General features: G+C 38.3%; 1 protein-coding gene across 1 annotated transcript in view; it reads left to right on the forward strand.

Moving 5' to 3' along the window:
• Positions 1 to 18,077, forward strand: part of PREP (prolyl endopeptidase) — a 95,469-nt gene that overhangs the window by 58,124 nt on the left and 19,268 nt on the right. The gene's annotated exons all lie outside the window — the stretch shown is intronic.

Below are 18,077 nucleotides of genomic sequence, written 5' to 3' on the forward strand. Positions count from 1 at the left end.
CTCCCTACTTTCTTCTGCTCAGTTCCAGCTCTAGGGAAATGTGAGCTGTGTAGTTACACTGGGATTGGTGCTTTTAAGGAGTACTCTTGGCTCACCAATCATCCAGTTTTGCCTTTTACCAACAAATGATCTCGATATGGCAACATCTTGGAAATTAGTTTCTGATAGCTTTCATTCAAATACATGGAGAAATCTCAGCTGAACTGTGAAAAAGACTATTTGTAAGAGCCAGGGCTGGGACTGCATGGTCACTGTTGTGGTAACTCAGCCTGTCAGTGCTACACATTTCAGCCAGACTCCAGTCCTCGTTTCCATTTGTGGGGTCCCACTTAGAGCCTTGATGGTGCTTCTGCTTGGAGGAGGGAAGGGGAGATGGAAGCTTATCAAAGCAGTGTATAAATGGCTATCAGCCTGGATGAAACCCTTGCACAACCATTCCAAAACCTGAGCAACATTGCAGGGAATTGTGAAAAAAACTCAAAATTAAGAATGCAAGAAATACACTGAGAGTAGGCAAAAACTGATGACTACAGGAGAATGAACGGTGCTGCAGAATTTATTGAATAGTTTTAATTTCTGTCAGAATTACTAAGTAGTAAAGAAAAATGTTGCTGACTGTCCTGATCCATGTCCTTAATAAAAGGCAAGTCTCCTGCCAAGGTTCTTCCTTTATTCTCATATACCCGAAGAAATAGCTACTAATACTAGCAATCTTCCTAGCTTTGCTATGTAACATACACGGAACTTTAATGAGTTGTTGTTCTTTAGCAGTCTTTGAATAGAACTGAGTCAAGATTCGAACTGAAAGGTAAGGTGTTGTGTATATGAAACCTGAATTAATGGCAATTGGAAAATGCCACAATGCCTGTCTTTTGCTCTTTCAAAGATTTATTTCATAGATGTTGTACAGTGCAGGGGTGGACCAGTGATAAAGATTACTACACTAAGAAAATTTGTGGTAGAGCAGCTGCAGCGTTGTACCTAAGCCTAAGATCTTACACTTTGACAGCCCAAAGTAAGAACAAATTACCCACCTTACCTTGCACTGAAGGGAGAGCTGTTTCAATATACTTGACACACCAGGATAATAGCATGCCTGTAAGTTGTTGGCTCTGTATGACTCCCTGCAAGTACATAGTCTAACTTACTGTACTGTAGCTTGTACATATGCCCTTACCTTGAAAGACTCTGTGACCTTCATGAAAAAGTCAAACTGTTTAAAATGCTTGCCACACATCAAAAATTTATCCTGGCTAGTCTTGTTGAATGATACATTAAGTTGCATTAATAACTTTTCTGCTGCCAAGCACTTCTTGAAATTTGTTTTTGCTTCCCTGCTTACTTCCATCTATCACAATGACAGACTTTTTCAGGAAATAGGCTGGGGTGGGTTTTACAGAAGGAAGAAATACTTCTACAAGGACTTAAAAACAGCACTTGCCCTAAGGTGTTTACTGCATTAATAACTCAACTGTTGTTTTAAATAAAAAGCCTTTATTTTATCTTTACGAAGTTGCTAACTAAGTTCTTATATGCCTCTCCATATTAGCACCTCACAGTGACACTTAATCATGGATAAAGAGTCTTCTGGTCTGGCTCACAGCTCACCTACTTCTAGCTGATATGTAGGCTTATAAGTGTTAAAATTGCAACAGCAAAATTGTTGTTGGGCTCCTTTTGCCATTCTTTGAATACCTTCCAGTACTGTCCTTAAAATAGTTTGAGATGAACCAAAAATAGATGTTGCTATTGACAGATGCACTTTGGATTAGCTCTTGCAGAAGAAAGGTGGAATTTAATAATGCAACTTGGTTTTACAACTTAGTTTGATTTAAAAGCAGCTGCCGTTTAGATATTGTTGCAGAAATGAAAGAAGGACAAGTCTTTAAAAGAATATTTCTCATCTTGGGGCTGGGATGAATTTCTTCTGATTTCTTTTGCAGGAATTTTTCTAGGTGAAGTAATTTTCCTGAGTTTGTTTTCTTGTTCAGTCTTTCACTCCCATCTTCAAGCCCTTACAGCACTGATTTCAAGTTATGAGGCACTGATAGGGAAAATTTGTCTATAGTCGTTCTCATTCCAAGCGGAACTTTACACCATACAGTTTGGCACAGTTATTATTCTCTGCTTCAGGAAAATACAACACTGAGAGAGGATGAGTCAGGCTTGGGGTTGATTGGCAGAGTTGTGGGAGAAACTTGTGTACAGCACCTGCCCATGCTATTCCTGGATCTTACCATTGCCAGTGGTGTCATTCCATGAGCATTAGATTCCCTCATTAGTATAAAAAATACAGAGAGAAGCAGAGGAAAGCAGTGTCCTCTGAAAACTGTAGTAAGCTTAACCTGCTAAGCAATGCAAGAGCTGATGATATAATCAGCTCTCATTTTTTTGGTATGGTTATAGAGGTGGTCTTAATGTTGTTTCTTTCCCTTATGCACAAATATATCATAGAATTAAAGAATGGTTTGAGTTGAAAGGGACTTCAAAGATCACCTAGTTCCAACCCTGCTGCCATGGGCAGAGACATCTTCCACTAGACCCCCTTTACTTAAATCCCCATCCAGCCTGGCCTTGAACACTTCCAGGGATGGCACATCCACAGCTTCTCTGGGGCAACCTGTTGCAGTGCCTCACCACCCTCATAATAAAGAATTTCTTCCTGATATCTAATTTAAACCTGCCCTCTTTCAGTTTAAAGCCATTTCACCTTGTTCTATTACAACATGCCCTTGTAAAAAGTACCTCTGCAGCTCTCTTACAGACCCTCTTTAGGTACTGGAAGACCACAATTAGGTCATCCCAGAGCCTTCTCTTCTCCAGGCTGAACAATCCCAGCTCTCTGCGCCTGTCTTCATAGAAGTGATGCTCCAGCCCTCTGATCATCTTCATGTCCCTCCTCTGGACCCACTCCAAGAGGTCTGTGTCCTGCATATGTTGGGGGCCCCAGAGCTGGGTGCAGCACTCCAGGTGGGGTGTCACCAGAGTGGTGACCTGCTGGCCATGCTTCTTTTGAGGACACAATTGGCTTTCTGAGCTGCGAGTGCATATTGCTGGGTCATGTTGACCTTCTTGTCAACCAACACCCTCAAGTCTTTCTCCTCAGGGCTGCTCTCAGTTCATTCTCCACCCAGCCCATATTTGTGCTTCGCATTTTCCTGACCTATGTGCAGGACCTTGCACTCGGCCATGTTGAACTTCCTGTCATGGTCCCACTGGGTGGCATCCCTTCCCTCCAGTGCATCAACTGCACCACACAGCTTGGTGTCATAGGCTAACTTGCTGAGGGTGCACTTGATCCCACTGACCATGTTGCTGACAAAGATGTTATGCAGCGCCGGCCCAAATGCCAGCCCCTGAGAAACTCCACTCATCACTGCTCTCCACTTGGACATCAAGCCATTGACCACAACTCTGAGTGTGACTATCTATGTGGATAGTCACTGGAAGTTGGAGAAACATTCAGTAGCTTTGAATATCTCTATTGAGAGAAAGCACTCTCATACCAGAGAATAAAGGCATGTACTTTTTACATGGATTCTCAGCAGAGACAAATAATTCTCCCCTTTTCTTCAGGAGAGTAAGTTATTTTGGCATCATTTTCACCCCTCTCCTAAGTGTCCATCACAAGCAAAAAGGGATTGATTTTTGAAGAGTTGAACTTTCTTTCTTCTAACAGTATTTGAGAGGTTTGAATCCTTCCCTGGTCTCATGGGATGGGAGGGTAAAATCAATACTTGAGGAAAACAAGTTGCATATTGTTATTTGTTTCTGGTTTATTCCTTTTATTTTCTTTGGGATTTCATATTGCAGTAAGGAAGAAAATGAAGAAATATTGGGGGGAGGAAGGAATGTGACAAACACCACAGTTTTAGTGCTCACCACAGTGTGGTAGACACCTGCCATCTTGCAGGGAGAAAATAAACTTTGAGCCACTTCTTTCAGAGCTCCCAAGAAGAGGGCTGAAGTATTCAGCTCTGATCTCACCTAGTGTTTTGGCAGTGACTGTGGTTTTGGCACCAAGGCACCAGTCTGGCTCTGGAGGACATCAACAAAATGATAGTGACAACTGTGACAGCATTGGCAGTTTGCCTATGTGAATTTAGCATCTTACACCCTTGGCATATGGTTGTTACAAACACCACTTTAATCTGCCATTACCTCTTCTAATTGGAGGTCAGTGAAGAAACACTAACTGAAAATGTAGTGCTCTAGTTTTATGGCCCCATAGTTCTTGAAAACCAAGAGACTGTATATTAAATATGTTACGGATTTGCAGCCACAGTATACTTCTTTTTAAGGCCTGAAATTGTCAGAATCAAGGAGTTTATGTCTAGAAAGAGTATCAAGTAAAAGATTTCTTATGATGACCTTACATGTCCTTGAAATTTGAAATCCATATGCTGGAGCAGCAGAGTAGCAGTTGTCTCTATACTCATTTAGGTTGGTTCTACACTCCATTGAATGCAGTTCAGATATTCCTTAAGTATCTGGAATAGGAACAAGATCTCTCTATTTCAAGTAAGAGGGTGAAGGGATAGACTTTGCATTGCTTTCTTTACCAATCCGGTTCAAATTCTGGTTTAAGGTCTAAATGTCTGGATTTGCTTTATCCCCTTCTTATATACCAAAGGGGATTGATGCACAGTTTAGGAAGTTGGGAGCTTTTGTTTAGCAGAATGCACAATGGAAATGTGGTTTGGGATGGAGGAGTACAAAACTGCTTTTAGGAAGAATTAACACAATGCTAGGCCACACAATGTGGAAAGTAATGCTAAAATACAGAAATAATACTCTCTGGGTTCATTTGGATCATCATATAGACTTTGTGATTCACTAGTTCCAAGCTTTTAATAGTAGATTGTTTATTTTTTCTGCTAAGTGTGCAAGAAATGGGAGAGCTTCTTAAAATGTAAGATTCTGTAGAACCTTCGTGCTCTAGACTTCATAAAAGCATTTGTTTTAAGCCTTCGAGAGAAGCAATTGCTTAGTAGTTTAACTAAAACTCACTATGAAATATTATTCTTTTACCTTGCTCAATAGAACTCTTATTTGAACATGCAGTGGTTTGTTTTTCACTTTTCCAGTGAATAGAGATGTTAGTTGGTTTACTTAACCCAAGCTGCATTCCATGCTCCATTTCCTTGTCAGAATTCCTTAAAATACAAGGCAAAATAGCATGGCCTAAAACAGACCTGTAACCATTGAACACAGTGTAGAGAATCCCTTTTTAAACACAGGAGTTTCAAACAAGAGCTTAAGCAATTGTAGTGGAGCTGAAAGAATTGCCTCCCATGTCTTAAATAATTGCATTGTTAATTGTAAATAAATAGTTTTGATTTTTACAATAAATGGCGAAATATATTTTTGCCATGCGGAAAATGATTTAAAAACTTGTTCACTCAGACACCTGAAATGAGCATGTGTTGTTGAGCCTTCAGGAATCTCAGTAGGTAGATTCTTTGCCAATATAGAGATATTAAAATGATAATGTTGTTGTAGTGAAAATGCTTAGGTTTTGTCCTTTTTCTGAATAAGTCAGTGAAGATTTTCTTCCCTTCTATTTTTTCTCCAGCTTTCATATTCACTCCTGTGATTGAATGCACCTCCAATAATTAAGCATGAACACATTACTGTTTTAATTAACTTTCTTACTCACAAGATAAATAAAAATTCTATTTATTGTTTCTCAGTAGGAATCTCCTTTCAACTTTTCTTCTCCCATTTGTATAGGCTTATCAATGTTATTTCTCAAAGGTAGTGAGTGTTATTAACTTCATTCTATAGGAGCAGAAGCATTCAGAATGAAATTTGTCTGTGGCTGCACACTGATGAGGTGTTGCACAGGGGATATTCTTTGCTGTTCTAATGGCACTGGTTTGCTAATCCTCAGAGTTGAGTCTTCAGATGTGGTTTGAAAACTTAATCAAGACAGTTATTAAAATCTTACACAAATGGCAAGTCAGCTTAAAGAAGACAGAAGTTCTCCATCAGCCTGCACCTCAGGAAGTCCCCCACCGTCCCCACATCACCATCGGCCAGTCAGAACTCAATTCAGTCCAACAGTTTAATTACCTAGGCAGCCTCATCTCCTCAGATGGTAAGATTGATGGGGAGATAGACAATAGGTTAGCGAAGGCATACAGTGCTTTTGGAAAACTCCATAAACGAGTTTGGCGTAATAAACAGTTGAAGAAAAGCACCAAGATCAGTGTTTACAGAGCCATAGTGCTGTCTACTCTTTTATATGGTTCCGAATCATGGGTCATCTACCGCCACCACCTGCGTCTCCTAGAACGCTTCCATCAACGCTGCCTCCGTACAATCCTTAACATCCATTGGTCAGACTATGTGACCAATACATCTGTTCTCGAACAGGCAGCAATCACAAGTATTGAGGCCATGCTCCTGAGGACGCAACTGCGTTGGGCAGGGCACATCTCTAGGATGAAGGACCACCGCCTCCCTAAGATCCTGCTCTATGGTGAACTTGCCACTGGCTGCCGCAAGAGAGGAGCTCCAAAGAAAAGATACAAGGACTCCCTGAAGCAACAACTCAGCCTCGGGCATATTGATCACCATAACTGGTCCACTCTGGCCTCTAATCGGGAGGCCTGGAGACAGACCATTTATAACGCTGCTGATGCTTTTGAGAAGGCACGCAGGATCACTCTTGAGGAGAAAAGACAACGCAGAAAGAATCGAACCTTGCAGAATACACCATCTAAGGAGTCTTTCTGCTGTGTCTTTTGCAACCGGACTTGCCTTTCTCGTATTGGCCTTTTTAGCCACCAACGCGCTTGCATGAAAAATGGGTAGAGCCCTTCCCAAATCTTCGTTCGCGAAGCCTAGCCATGAATGAACACAAATGGCAGTTCGTACAACTTCAGCATCAATAAAAAGCCACCATCTTGATATCTCTAATGGTAATAAAATGCTGACAAAACACTGTCTTTTGATCACTGTGGTGTTTGTGTGTCTTGTGTAGTGCAGATTGAATGGCCAATAACATCACTGGTGGAGGATCAAACATACAGAATGCTTCTACAGAAAAACTGCTCTAAAGCTTCTTTGTAGCTGTTTAATCCTTGCTCAGACGAAGTAGTCATAAAAATGGGAAATTTTTGCACACTAAGGACTGCCTGAATAGTCCTCTACTGAAAGTAAGAAGTGGTAGCTGCCCCTTTTCTTTTCTTGATCACTTTTTTGAGACTAAATGTCAAATTTTGGCATGCCAGCATTGTTCAGAATGAGAGTACTCCTTTTCAGTGTGGGAATTTTTCTATCCATCTGCCTACCCCTAACTTTGCCTCATGGAGCCTGGCTGGGGGGTTGTTAAATTGTGCTGATAAGGCTTCATTGAGGACAGATTGCTCTGGGACAAAAAGCATTGGTTTTATTCACACAGCTGGCAAAAGTTCATTAGATGATTGCAGTTGTCAGTCATCGCTAGTGTGGGCCAGCATTCAAGCCACTGATCTAGCAGGGAGACACATTGAATTCCTTTACCAGGTCACCAAGATAACCACTTTTCTGGTTGTATTTTTCAGTACTGTGCTAGCAGTGTCATGTAAGTCCATTTAATAGTCATTGGGTTTCTGAAGAAGGGAATTTATGTTTAGTAAGAGTTAATTACACAGGTATGTATCTGTCTCTGCCAGAGAATGGTTTTTAAATTCAAACAGATTTCCAGAACAATAGTAATTATAGTCATTTATTTCTTAGTGAAGCTCATATTACTTGAGAATAAAATATTGTGCACTCTGTTAATAAGTATTTACCCATCTGTAATATATATGGGGAAGTTTTAAAAATATTTTCTTTCATTTTAACATGTAAATGTTTAATATATAAATATTTAAACCATTTTCTGAAATTTAACTAATACAGATTCGTAATGCAAGTGGTGAATTTTTGAATGTATCTCTATTCTCACCAGCTGCTTCTGTAGATTTTATTATATATGTAAACGCCCTGGATGGCCTTCATGTTCCTCAAATAGTCATGGTTTTGTGAAAGGCAAAAGGCAGTGAGAATGGAGGTACTTGTTCTCTTTCAGAGTCTCTCTTCTTCACTTCTGAGTTTGAAGCTTCTCTTCTTGATATCATATAAAACCTGTATAAAGACAATCTCAAAGCTCAATTGGAGCATGTTAATCTGTCCTGGGCACTGTGACAGGCCACTTCTGCCTGTACCATTCATGACTGGTTCTTTGTCAGCCTTATTCTTAAAAGCCTTCAGACTCCCTAGGCAATCTGTCCCAGGTTCTCACTGAATTTACTGTTAAAAAGCTTTTGGAGGGAGCAGGGTATATGCCACAAGGTCTTGCCTAAACTCCCTTGTTGCAGCTGAAATGCATTGCTTTGTGTCCCTCACTGACGTGGAAGACAAGTAGTTCTCTTCTAGTTACAGCAAACTTCTGCATATTTAGAGACTGTCACCATGTGTCCCTCAATTTTATTTTCCTTTAGACTAAAACCAAACCTAACAAAAGAAAAATCTGCACTCTGTTGGGTTTTTCTGGTGAATTCTACTTCCTGGGCCTCCTGTCACGCTTCTTTCTCTTCCCTGGAATCTGTTTAGATGCTCATACATACATACGGTGTGCCATGATTTCAGCTAAACACGACACACTATCTGAGGTTTTGCAAATGTTGAATGCAGCAGAAGGGGTTATTTCATATGTCTTGTGGCTGAAACTGGTTTATATGTCCCCATGTAGAGTTTGCCTTTTCTCTAACAATTCATTGTTTGTTCAAGTTCAGTTTGGCATGCACTGCAATTCCAAAATACTTTTCTAAATTACTTTTTAGTCAGTTGTTCACTATTGTGTATGTGATTGCACCTGTCAGAGTACAGTATGTTACATTTCTGGCCTTGCTGGATTGAGTTTTACTTTTTCAGGTAGTTTTGTCTTCTGTTTGTTACTCTTTCAAAAAAGCACTCCCTCTTTTCTGCAGTCTCAATGTTTCCTGTTAGCAATTAAGCTTCACCGCAGCTCCATACTCCATTTAAATACTTTACAGTGGATGCATCTCTCATTCTGAATGGTGTCCCTGTAGGCTACCAGGGGACTGGAGTGTTTTCGGAATAGATATGGCTCTGGCAGAGCTGGGAGGTTTGTGTTTCAGAGCTGCAAGCCTCCAAACACACACAAGTTGATAACTATTTTATGCAGTTATTTATTATGCTTTGCATACAACTGTTACAAAGAGGTTTAAGATATTAAGGCAGCCTGCAGAGAACGAATTAGAAGGTTGTTGCTCCTTTATTTACTTGCATTATTGCAGCTCTTTGGAGTCTTAGTTGCGGACCACATTCAGCAGTGTGCTGGATAGCACAGAAATGAAGACCATCACAAGGCTCTTACCAACCACAGCTTGAAGCAGAACAGAGAGATATATTATGTTTGGAAGATTAATAAAGACTGTTATGCATTAACTACATAAAGGAAATAAAAACAAATTAGAATTGCTAATATTTAAAGGTAATTAAAAATGCAGATAAACTTCTGAGATATGTATATCTCAGAGATATTCTGAGATATAATTATACTCGTAATCACTGCAGCCCAATAAAATTATACTTACTGTCTTCACCCAGAGTCAAAACTGCTGGATGGATTAGGATTTTTGTTGTTGTTAATTAACATTCATCATCATGGTGGAAAACAGTTGAATAGAGTTGAGAGTGGAAAACAGCCATTTCAAATGTTGGTGAGATTTTACATAGACAATATGTAAGATGAGAGCCTCTGCAAAGTAAATGAGTCTGTGTGGCCACTCCTGGGAGCAGACTCTGCTATTGAAAAGGAAAAAGGGAAGCAAATTGTAGCATATCTTATAACCTTAAGTTATGACTCTTGCATTCAGTGTGAACATGATTACCATAGAAAAGGATACATATTAACCAAGATGATCATATAATAGTTATGAGCAGTTCAGTTTGTACTGAGAAAATAATTTTAATAAATAGTAATGAGGAGGTTTTGGAGAACCTCTCCTACGAGTTTTCTATGGCACAATCACACCTCTTAATAATACATTGGTGTTGCTGGCCGCTTTCAAGGACATAGTCACCATTTATACCAAACAGAAAAAAATTGCACTAATAACAGGTAAGGAAGAGCTAAAAAATCTTCTTAGTCAATAGTTGTGTCAACAGATTTTGTGGGTTGTTTTTCTTAATTGGCATTCACTGCTGAAGAGAGAGGACAAGTTAAACGCAAAGTGCTTTGATAAGTATCCAGAGATGCAGTTGTAAACTTGTGTAAGTGGAACATATGCGAGTGGGATTGTTCAGGAGACCTCTCTGTTCATCCTCAGTATAAGAACTGAAGTAGTAAAAACTTAGAAATCACAAAATCTTGGAACATTCTGAAAGAACATTTTTTCAAAGGAAAGGAAAGGAAGATAGCACTTTACTTTCTACTCAGAAACAGTTCAATCACTAATTATGTGAGCTTTTTTCTCTTGGCTTTTTTCTGCTTATGATGCAGCACAAATTCATCAGTGTGCAGTTTTATTAAGGGTAATCTAGTTTGCATCTTCATTTAGCTGTTGATTTGATTTTATCAACAAAGCTCAGAAGTACTGATAGAATATTATCTTTCCTTAGATTAATAATTTCTGCTCTGTCCTTGAGACGTCTCCCAGGAGATTTATGGGACAAGGGAAGCCTCTAAGAACTATCATTTTTATTCACAGTAACTAGTTTTTCAACTGTGTAGATGAATGATATAAAGAAATAGATGATTTCCTTAGTTCTGGCTTCCATTCTCACAGACAGGGAAAAATTGATACATAAATTCTCCTTGACAACTCCCTGAACTGCTTGCTTTTCAGCCAATTTGTCAATTAGTTTGGAAAGTAATAGTGCACAGTTATCCCTGCTAACAGCTAAAAATAGACAAGATGCAGAAAAGCTTCAAAGCGTAATTGTAGAATGCCTGAAATCAGGAAATCTTTTATCAATAATAACATCCGTGACTTTTTCTTTCTGCTTACTGATGGTTTTTGAACTGTTAGCACTCACTCAAGTTGATTTGACATCATTAGATACTTGATCTTATTAGTAGTTGATTATTAGTTGTGGATTTCCTTATATATGAAACAAGTTTGTTGAATTTTGCTGTCTTGTTCACATTTTGCCCAAGAAGGAAAAGATTGCTGCAAACTGTCCCTAGTCTTACAGCTTAAAAAAAATCAAAAAAACCCAAAAAACATACCTTTTTTGTTACTTGTTTATCTCTGCCCTGTTCTAACAATATTACAAGGGTGCATCAGCATGTTCCTTGATGTTCCTGTTATGAATTATCTTCAAAGTTTTTGTTTTGGCATCTGTCTGAAAATTGCACCAGCAATTGAACTTTTTGCTGACTTGCCTTATACTGGATTTGGTTTAATTTTTTTCCTGAAGTATTGTTACAACAGTGAATGAAAACTCATCCACATAATTCTCTTCTGCTTCTTGCTACTCACTGAGTGATTTTTCCTTCATTGTACAAATGAGTACTGCAAATCTGGAAACAATAATACTGTCTCCAAGGCAAGGAGGTGGTCACCAAGACAGAACTGTTGAAATCAATAGCATCTGATCCTTAGAATTATTTTTTCCAAGATAGCACCACAAATATTTTCTAGGGCTTTAGTTTTTCCTTGACCATTCTCAAGGGTTTTTTTCCCTTTGCTACCATTTTGGGTTTTTTTAAATCATGTAGGGGCACAAATGGGTAACTTTAAATTCAGGCTTAAGTTTTAGAAAGTAAATTTATGTAGCTATAAATTGAGCGAGAAAACACACATGGAAGTGCTTCACAATACTTGTATTGACCTGTTTATGTCAGTAAGTACTTCAGAAAAAATATGCACAGGATAAGTGATTTGGAACTGATTTTGAAACATGCACTGCCCAGTGCAGATGATTTCTGTTTCCTCTCAAACCAAAAAGTAGGAACGAAGAGTATCAACTATTTTTTCATTATTATACTAGCCACATGCAGAATTTTTGTAGGTGTTTAGTGATTTATAGCACCTCTGATTTTGGGTAACCAACTTGACATCTATAAACATGATTCTCTAAGGAAGAGAGAGCAGAGCCCTCTGAAATTGCCTGGCTGTTGAAAGTCACAAACAAAACTTCTTGGCAATGTAAGGGGAATACATTGGTCTTCTTGGGGCTTTTCATAGAAGCTGGGTACTTGACATCCCCAGTGTCAAAATTGAGTTTTTTCTGTGCAGAAGTTTTTGAATACAGGTTTACACCTGATATTTGAGCACCCTGAACTCTGTAGATGCCTCTGTGTTAGGGAGAAAATCCAACAGTGGTTGTGTCATCTTTTCAAAGCTTGTAAACACTCAAAAGTGCAGCCATGTGGAGATAACCAAGCAAGTTTTGAGCAAGATGGGGTCAGAACAGAAAAGCTGAATTAGCTAATTACTGTTTGAGTGAATGTGTCTCTTTCTCAGCACATTGGATTACATGTGTGCCCCTACCACAGCGTAAAACTGTAAATAAGAATAGTTATTGTGCAGTAGTTTGAAGAAGGTAAGTTCTTCCCCTCACTTACCTCATGTAAGTTGCCTCTACATTTTTATTCTTACAGTGTTTCTCATTACAACTTGAACTGATTTCCAGCATGGTAAAAATAAGTAGTGTTTACTTTCTAATGCCTACATACTGTTACAGTGAGTTGTCTGTCCCCTGTCAGGGCAGTTTACTCAGTGAAGTAAAGCTTGATTTAATGACAGAAATTGGACTAGCCAGCAGCTGTTATTTATGTTTTTATTCAAAAAAGTGTGCTACTTCCATCAAGACATCCCTTTGTTTATCTCATGCTATACTACTTCATAGTACTAGATGTCTTGAATGCATAAGCACAGAGGTAATTCAGAAAGTAGGCTGTAACTTACAAAGGCTCCTGAGATGTTTTTCTATTCAATATGACTACAATGTACATTTTAATGAAAAGGTAAATATTATCTATCTGATATCTGCCTGTATCTACACTGTACACCAAGTCATCTTCAAGGCAAATTGATGAAAGACAAGGAATAACTGTGTGGCGGTTGCTAATTATTCTACTTCAGGAAGCTTGGAGATCCCACTGAAAGGATAAACATTTAGAAAAGAGGCAAGAAGTCTTTGAAGTGAATGTGGGGGGGTCTCATTGGATCCCATTTACCACTAAGGCTTTATGTGAAGGGGAATGTTGCCTTTTAACTAATCTAGAAAAGTGGTGTTTAAAAGAAGTATCTGCCGTGCCAGTCTTACAGGATTTCTGATTTTTCACTTGTATTTTTCTCATCTTCCCCTACATCCTCCCCCCATCCTGTTAGATACCTCCCTGCAATCAATTGCATCTCAGCAGCTGAACTTATTAGCAAGGCATTTCTTCTAAAAGACCATCTCCTGGCACTTAGCCTCTGTCAGCATGAGTCTGCTTTTTGTGCTGGTGGGTAGGTGGTGAAACAATTTCTTCTAAAAGGTTCCTTCATTATTTTCATAGTGCTTTTGGAAATGTCTGGGGGGGTGTTCTTCTTTCTGGGTTTTACCTGCATGAATTTTTACTGTGCTGAGTTACCTTGGCCCATTTCCAGCTCTGTGTTAAGCAAGCTTTGCAACCCACACAGAATTGCTTTGAAGCTAATTTAAGAGGCTTTAAGATTGATGAGGATTCCCCTCTGAAGAAGGGAAGCCACAGATCCTGTGGATTTGCTGTGTAGTGGTAATAGTTCTCTATTATTTCTCCTGACTTCTGATTCTTGCTGTATATAGGAATACAAAAACCAAAGTGTGATGAGAAGTCTTCATCTCTCACTTAATGAAGGAAATGCTTTGTGTGAAACTGGATGCTTGAAATGCAATTCCAAGGAGTAAAAAGTGAAGTAGGCATTCCCTATAGTTGGCTGCTCAGCACAGCCGTGCCTGTGGCTGTTGGGACTGAACAGGGTGTTTTGCTTCCCCAGCACTGTCTGTGACTTTGTGGTGGCCGCGGCAGTGCGAGGGCAGCCACTCTTATCTAGAAGCAGAAAACAATTGCTACGTTTCACCAAGACTGCTAAATCCTGTGTTTGTTTCAAATGAAAAGAAGTTCTCTCAGGAAAAGTGTATAGGGAACTTTGGAACAAAACTCATTTTAAAAGCATTGTTGTGGTGTTATTAAACCTAAATTATTGAACAAGCATTTTTAATAAGGAGTATTCAGGCTTGATTTATATGCCTTTTTAGTTGCTCTTTGTATAATTCTTTGGGCTTTTACACAATGAATGTCAGTCTAATGACAAGTGTAACTCTTACCTGGTTTTGATCAAGCACACAAAGACATGGAAAGAATTGCTATTTCTGATATGTAATATCTAATCTTGAAAGAGAGTTTGGGAGAGACATTATTAGAATCACTACTGGCTTTCTAAGAATAATTAGCCTACTGTGGCTTAGGGGATGTTTTTGAGTCCCAGAAATAAAAGTTTCTTTTCATGTGTAAATTTCATGTTTTATCTGTGGGAAATAATCCTTTCTGAAAAACCAAACTAACACTTCTTAACTGGATTTTAATTCTCTGCCATTAATGAGCAAGTCAGAAAAATGATAAAATATTTCTAAACATTCAGATATTATTCACAGTTTAAAAATATATGCATTAGACGCATATGGATAATATTATCTTGAATTTGTGTTTTACAGCAGTATTTCAAAACCTGTGTTGAATCTTACCTTAAAAGGTTAATTTTAAATGTGTACAGTTTTAGGGTTGGTTTTTGCATAGAAGGATTTTAGGTTTTGTAAAAGCTAGATGATTTCAGGTGTACATTCAGTTTTCTTCACCAAACAACTATAATTACATCCTTTAATCTGGCCATTATATAAACAGAGAAAATATTTCTGAAAGCGAGAAAAAGTGAAACTAAATACTCACAAGTTGCTGAGTTTTTTAATTTTTAAAAATGGAAGTTTCTATTCAATGTCAGTAGTCTTAGGTATTTTTAATTATGTGACACAATATGAGTATTCAGGCAGTTTAGTTTTATTTATCTGTTGTGATGATTGTGTCATTTCATTTAATATTCATAGATACTGGTTTCATATTTACTCACAGAAGAAGTGCATAATGGATGATTGCCAAAATTATTTTTAGTTCTGTGTGTAAGTATAAATGTCTGTCTGTATTATCTCTATAGACAAATGAAAGAAAAACTTTGTCTTCAACCTCTTACTTTGAAATTCTCTTAGCTTTTTTAAAATACTTAGTTTTGCCTCCTTGTGACCTGAGATGGAGAGGATGCTTCTTGCCACTGCAGAGGCAGAGGTGGATAAACATAGTCTTTCTGAATTTAGGTCTCTGTCTACAATGCCAGCTGATTGTTCCTATCTTCCTTAAATAAAGACTCATCTAACATAAATACTGCACATTTAAGACAAATAATAATTAGGAGGATGAAGACCTTTCCAGGAATGAATGTATAGAACCTTTTAATCCTGTTTAACTCCTAAGTAAATTTACAAGCCCAATCACACAGCCATTAACTGTATTTACGTGTAAAATTTACTCTGTAAACTGTCTTGGAGGTAAACTTCCATTGACTTTTTTAGGAACATAAATTGCTTTCAAATGCTAAGTTTAAAAAACAAAACAAAATAACACACCACTCTATAAATATATATCTGTGCATGAAAGAAGAATGATTGAGATTCGGTTTTGTGTAGCTTCTATAGCTTAATCTTCACGTAGTTTGTAGTAATGACTAACTGTGCAAACAGTGTTGCTTTCTGCCTGAGTCACAATAAGTACACTAGAGGCTGTAAATTTATGCCTCAGGTTCCAGCATTCTGGCACTGAGACCCCGCTGGCATGTGACAGATAGGGACTTCAGTGTGAGACAAAGCGAGCTACAACTATTTCGGGGCTGTTGTACTGCTCCAGCTCCTAGAATAGCACCAAGGGTTGGATGCAGCAGGAGTGCCCTGTCAACCACACAGCATTGCTGGTGCATTCCTAAAGGCTGAAGATACTTATTTTTGGCATCACCCTTGAATGGTGAGTTTCAGCATTCATAATAATGTTTCGAAGTGTTTTTCACCATCCTTTTCCCTCCAAAATCACCTTGCTAACTTTTTCTCTTCTTATATATTCTGACTATAGTGACATGAGTCCTTATTTGAAAATAAATGAGCAAGAAGTAATATAATGTGACTGGCACAAGTGGATCACTCCTATCTGTGATAAAACAGAAAACAGGAATACCCTTTAATGAGCATTTGCCGCTGTAAAAGCTGAGGGCTTCTAAAATTAGGCGTGAAACACCATCTTGGGAAATTCTTCTTTTTAGGGCTTGCCCTTTGCAATTTACCTTAATCTTTGAGATAGAAGCACATCCATTTGGTTTACCTTAATCTTTGAGATGGAAGCACATCCATTTATCGGTTATGTGACTAAACCGTTGGACTTGCTTCAAAGATAACACCTAATTTAAAGATGAGATTGAATCAGTTGCTGAAAATGGTCTATTTGGAGAAACTTAAATAGCTTCACATATCTTAGTGTCTCAGTGAATTGATTTCCGTCCCACTTTCGTGTGTTCATCTGGGTGGAAGAGGTAATCATTATTTTAGCAAAGATAGGAGTGAAAACTCTTTAAATTGCAAATGTCACCTTGACATACATCTTTTATTTTAGTTGAGTTTTCATTTAATGCTATGTTATTTTATCTAAACTGATGACAATAAAATCCCTACTGAAGTCAGTTTTCAGAGAGCTATTTAAAAAAAAAAAAAGATCCTTTTTCAGAAAGAAGAAGTAAAATTAGTGGCATCCTTTAATCATCAGGAAAGGACTGGCCAATGGCAGTAAGTTTCCGGAAATGTAGGAAGGCCAGGTGCTCACTTCGCGTGAGTTGCCAGCAACAACTGGAGTTGATGGATGGCATTTTAGGGACGAGTCTCTAGAACTCCTCATTACCAGCCTCAGTGGTTCTCCTGTTTATCATTTACTTTATTTGTTTACAGTGTTCAACTAATTACTTAAAGTGGAAATTCTTTGTATTCTACTGTTCTGACAAGCACTTTGTCAGCAAAGATACAGTTATAGCAGTAGTTGGAAACAGTGATTTAATCTGTGTAAAAATGCCCTTAGGCTTTCGTTTTGATTTTTTTCCCATCTACTGGATACTGAAATACTGAATTTTTATCTGTAATATGTCTACAGGTTTTAGTGAAGCCTTCAGAAGTAGATGTGGTTTTGTTTGAAATTTCTCGCATTTCATTAGCAATGATTAAACTAAAATTAAATGTGATTATTTTGTTTTCAATGTGCCGTGTGGATTTACATGTTTCACATTACAGGCAATGCTCAGAATAAATGTGTTGCACGGGTTCATATTACTGTTGAGGTTCATGTGTTATAAAAATAGATCCTGTTGATTGTGTGCTTTATAAAGCATGCTAGGACTATTTCCTTTAAAAGCACAGAAATTATAAACACACAACAAAATTATAAGAATGTGTCATTTTTCATTTTCTACCTTTTTTGTTCTAATTAGAGTTGAAGCTGCAACTAATGATGCTAAAACAAAGCAATGAAAAGTAATCAACCAGAACTTTAGGACATGCCGCAAACTCTGTTCACGCCCACATGTTTTGCTCGACTGGCAAAATATGACAGGCTGGATTCTAAATTAGAGTATGCAGGCAGATACATACATCAAAACAACAAGATGTGAGAACTGTGTTAAGCAACTACAGTCTATGTTTGTGTATGTGGAGTTCAGCTTTTAACTTCACACAATGCTGTGGCAGTAATAGAAAGACATCTGAAAGCACATGCTATGTGGATACTCAGTGTTTTGGGAGCTGGTTTCCTGAAAGCCAGTGGGCAGTTCAAGAGTCTTACTGGGTGGATTGCAGATTCTGCAACATGGGGGCTCCTGGTTCTATTTACCTGGTAATGTCTGGAATGCACCAAGTACTACAAAAGTTTCTGTCATATGGCTTATGTTACCACCCTGATGAGGTGAACTGGTCGTTCAGACAACCTTGAAACACTGGGCAATGCTGAGTCCGCTTTTGCTGGATACAGACTT

The sequence above is a fragment of the Neopelma chrysocephalum genome, unplaced genomic scaffold (assembly GCF_003984885.1).
Source record: "Neopelma chrysocephalum unplaced genomic scaffold, ASM398488v2 Primary Assembly neopelma1_23, whole genome shotgun sequence".
Taxonomy (NCBI): domain Eukaryota; kingdom Metazoa; phylum Chordata; class Aves; order Passeriformes; family Pipridae; genus Neopelma; species Neopelma chrysocephalum.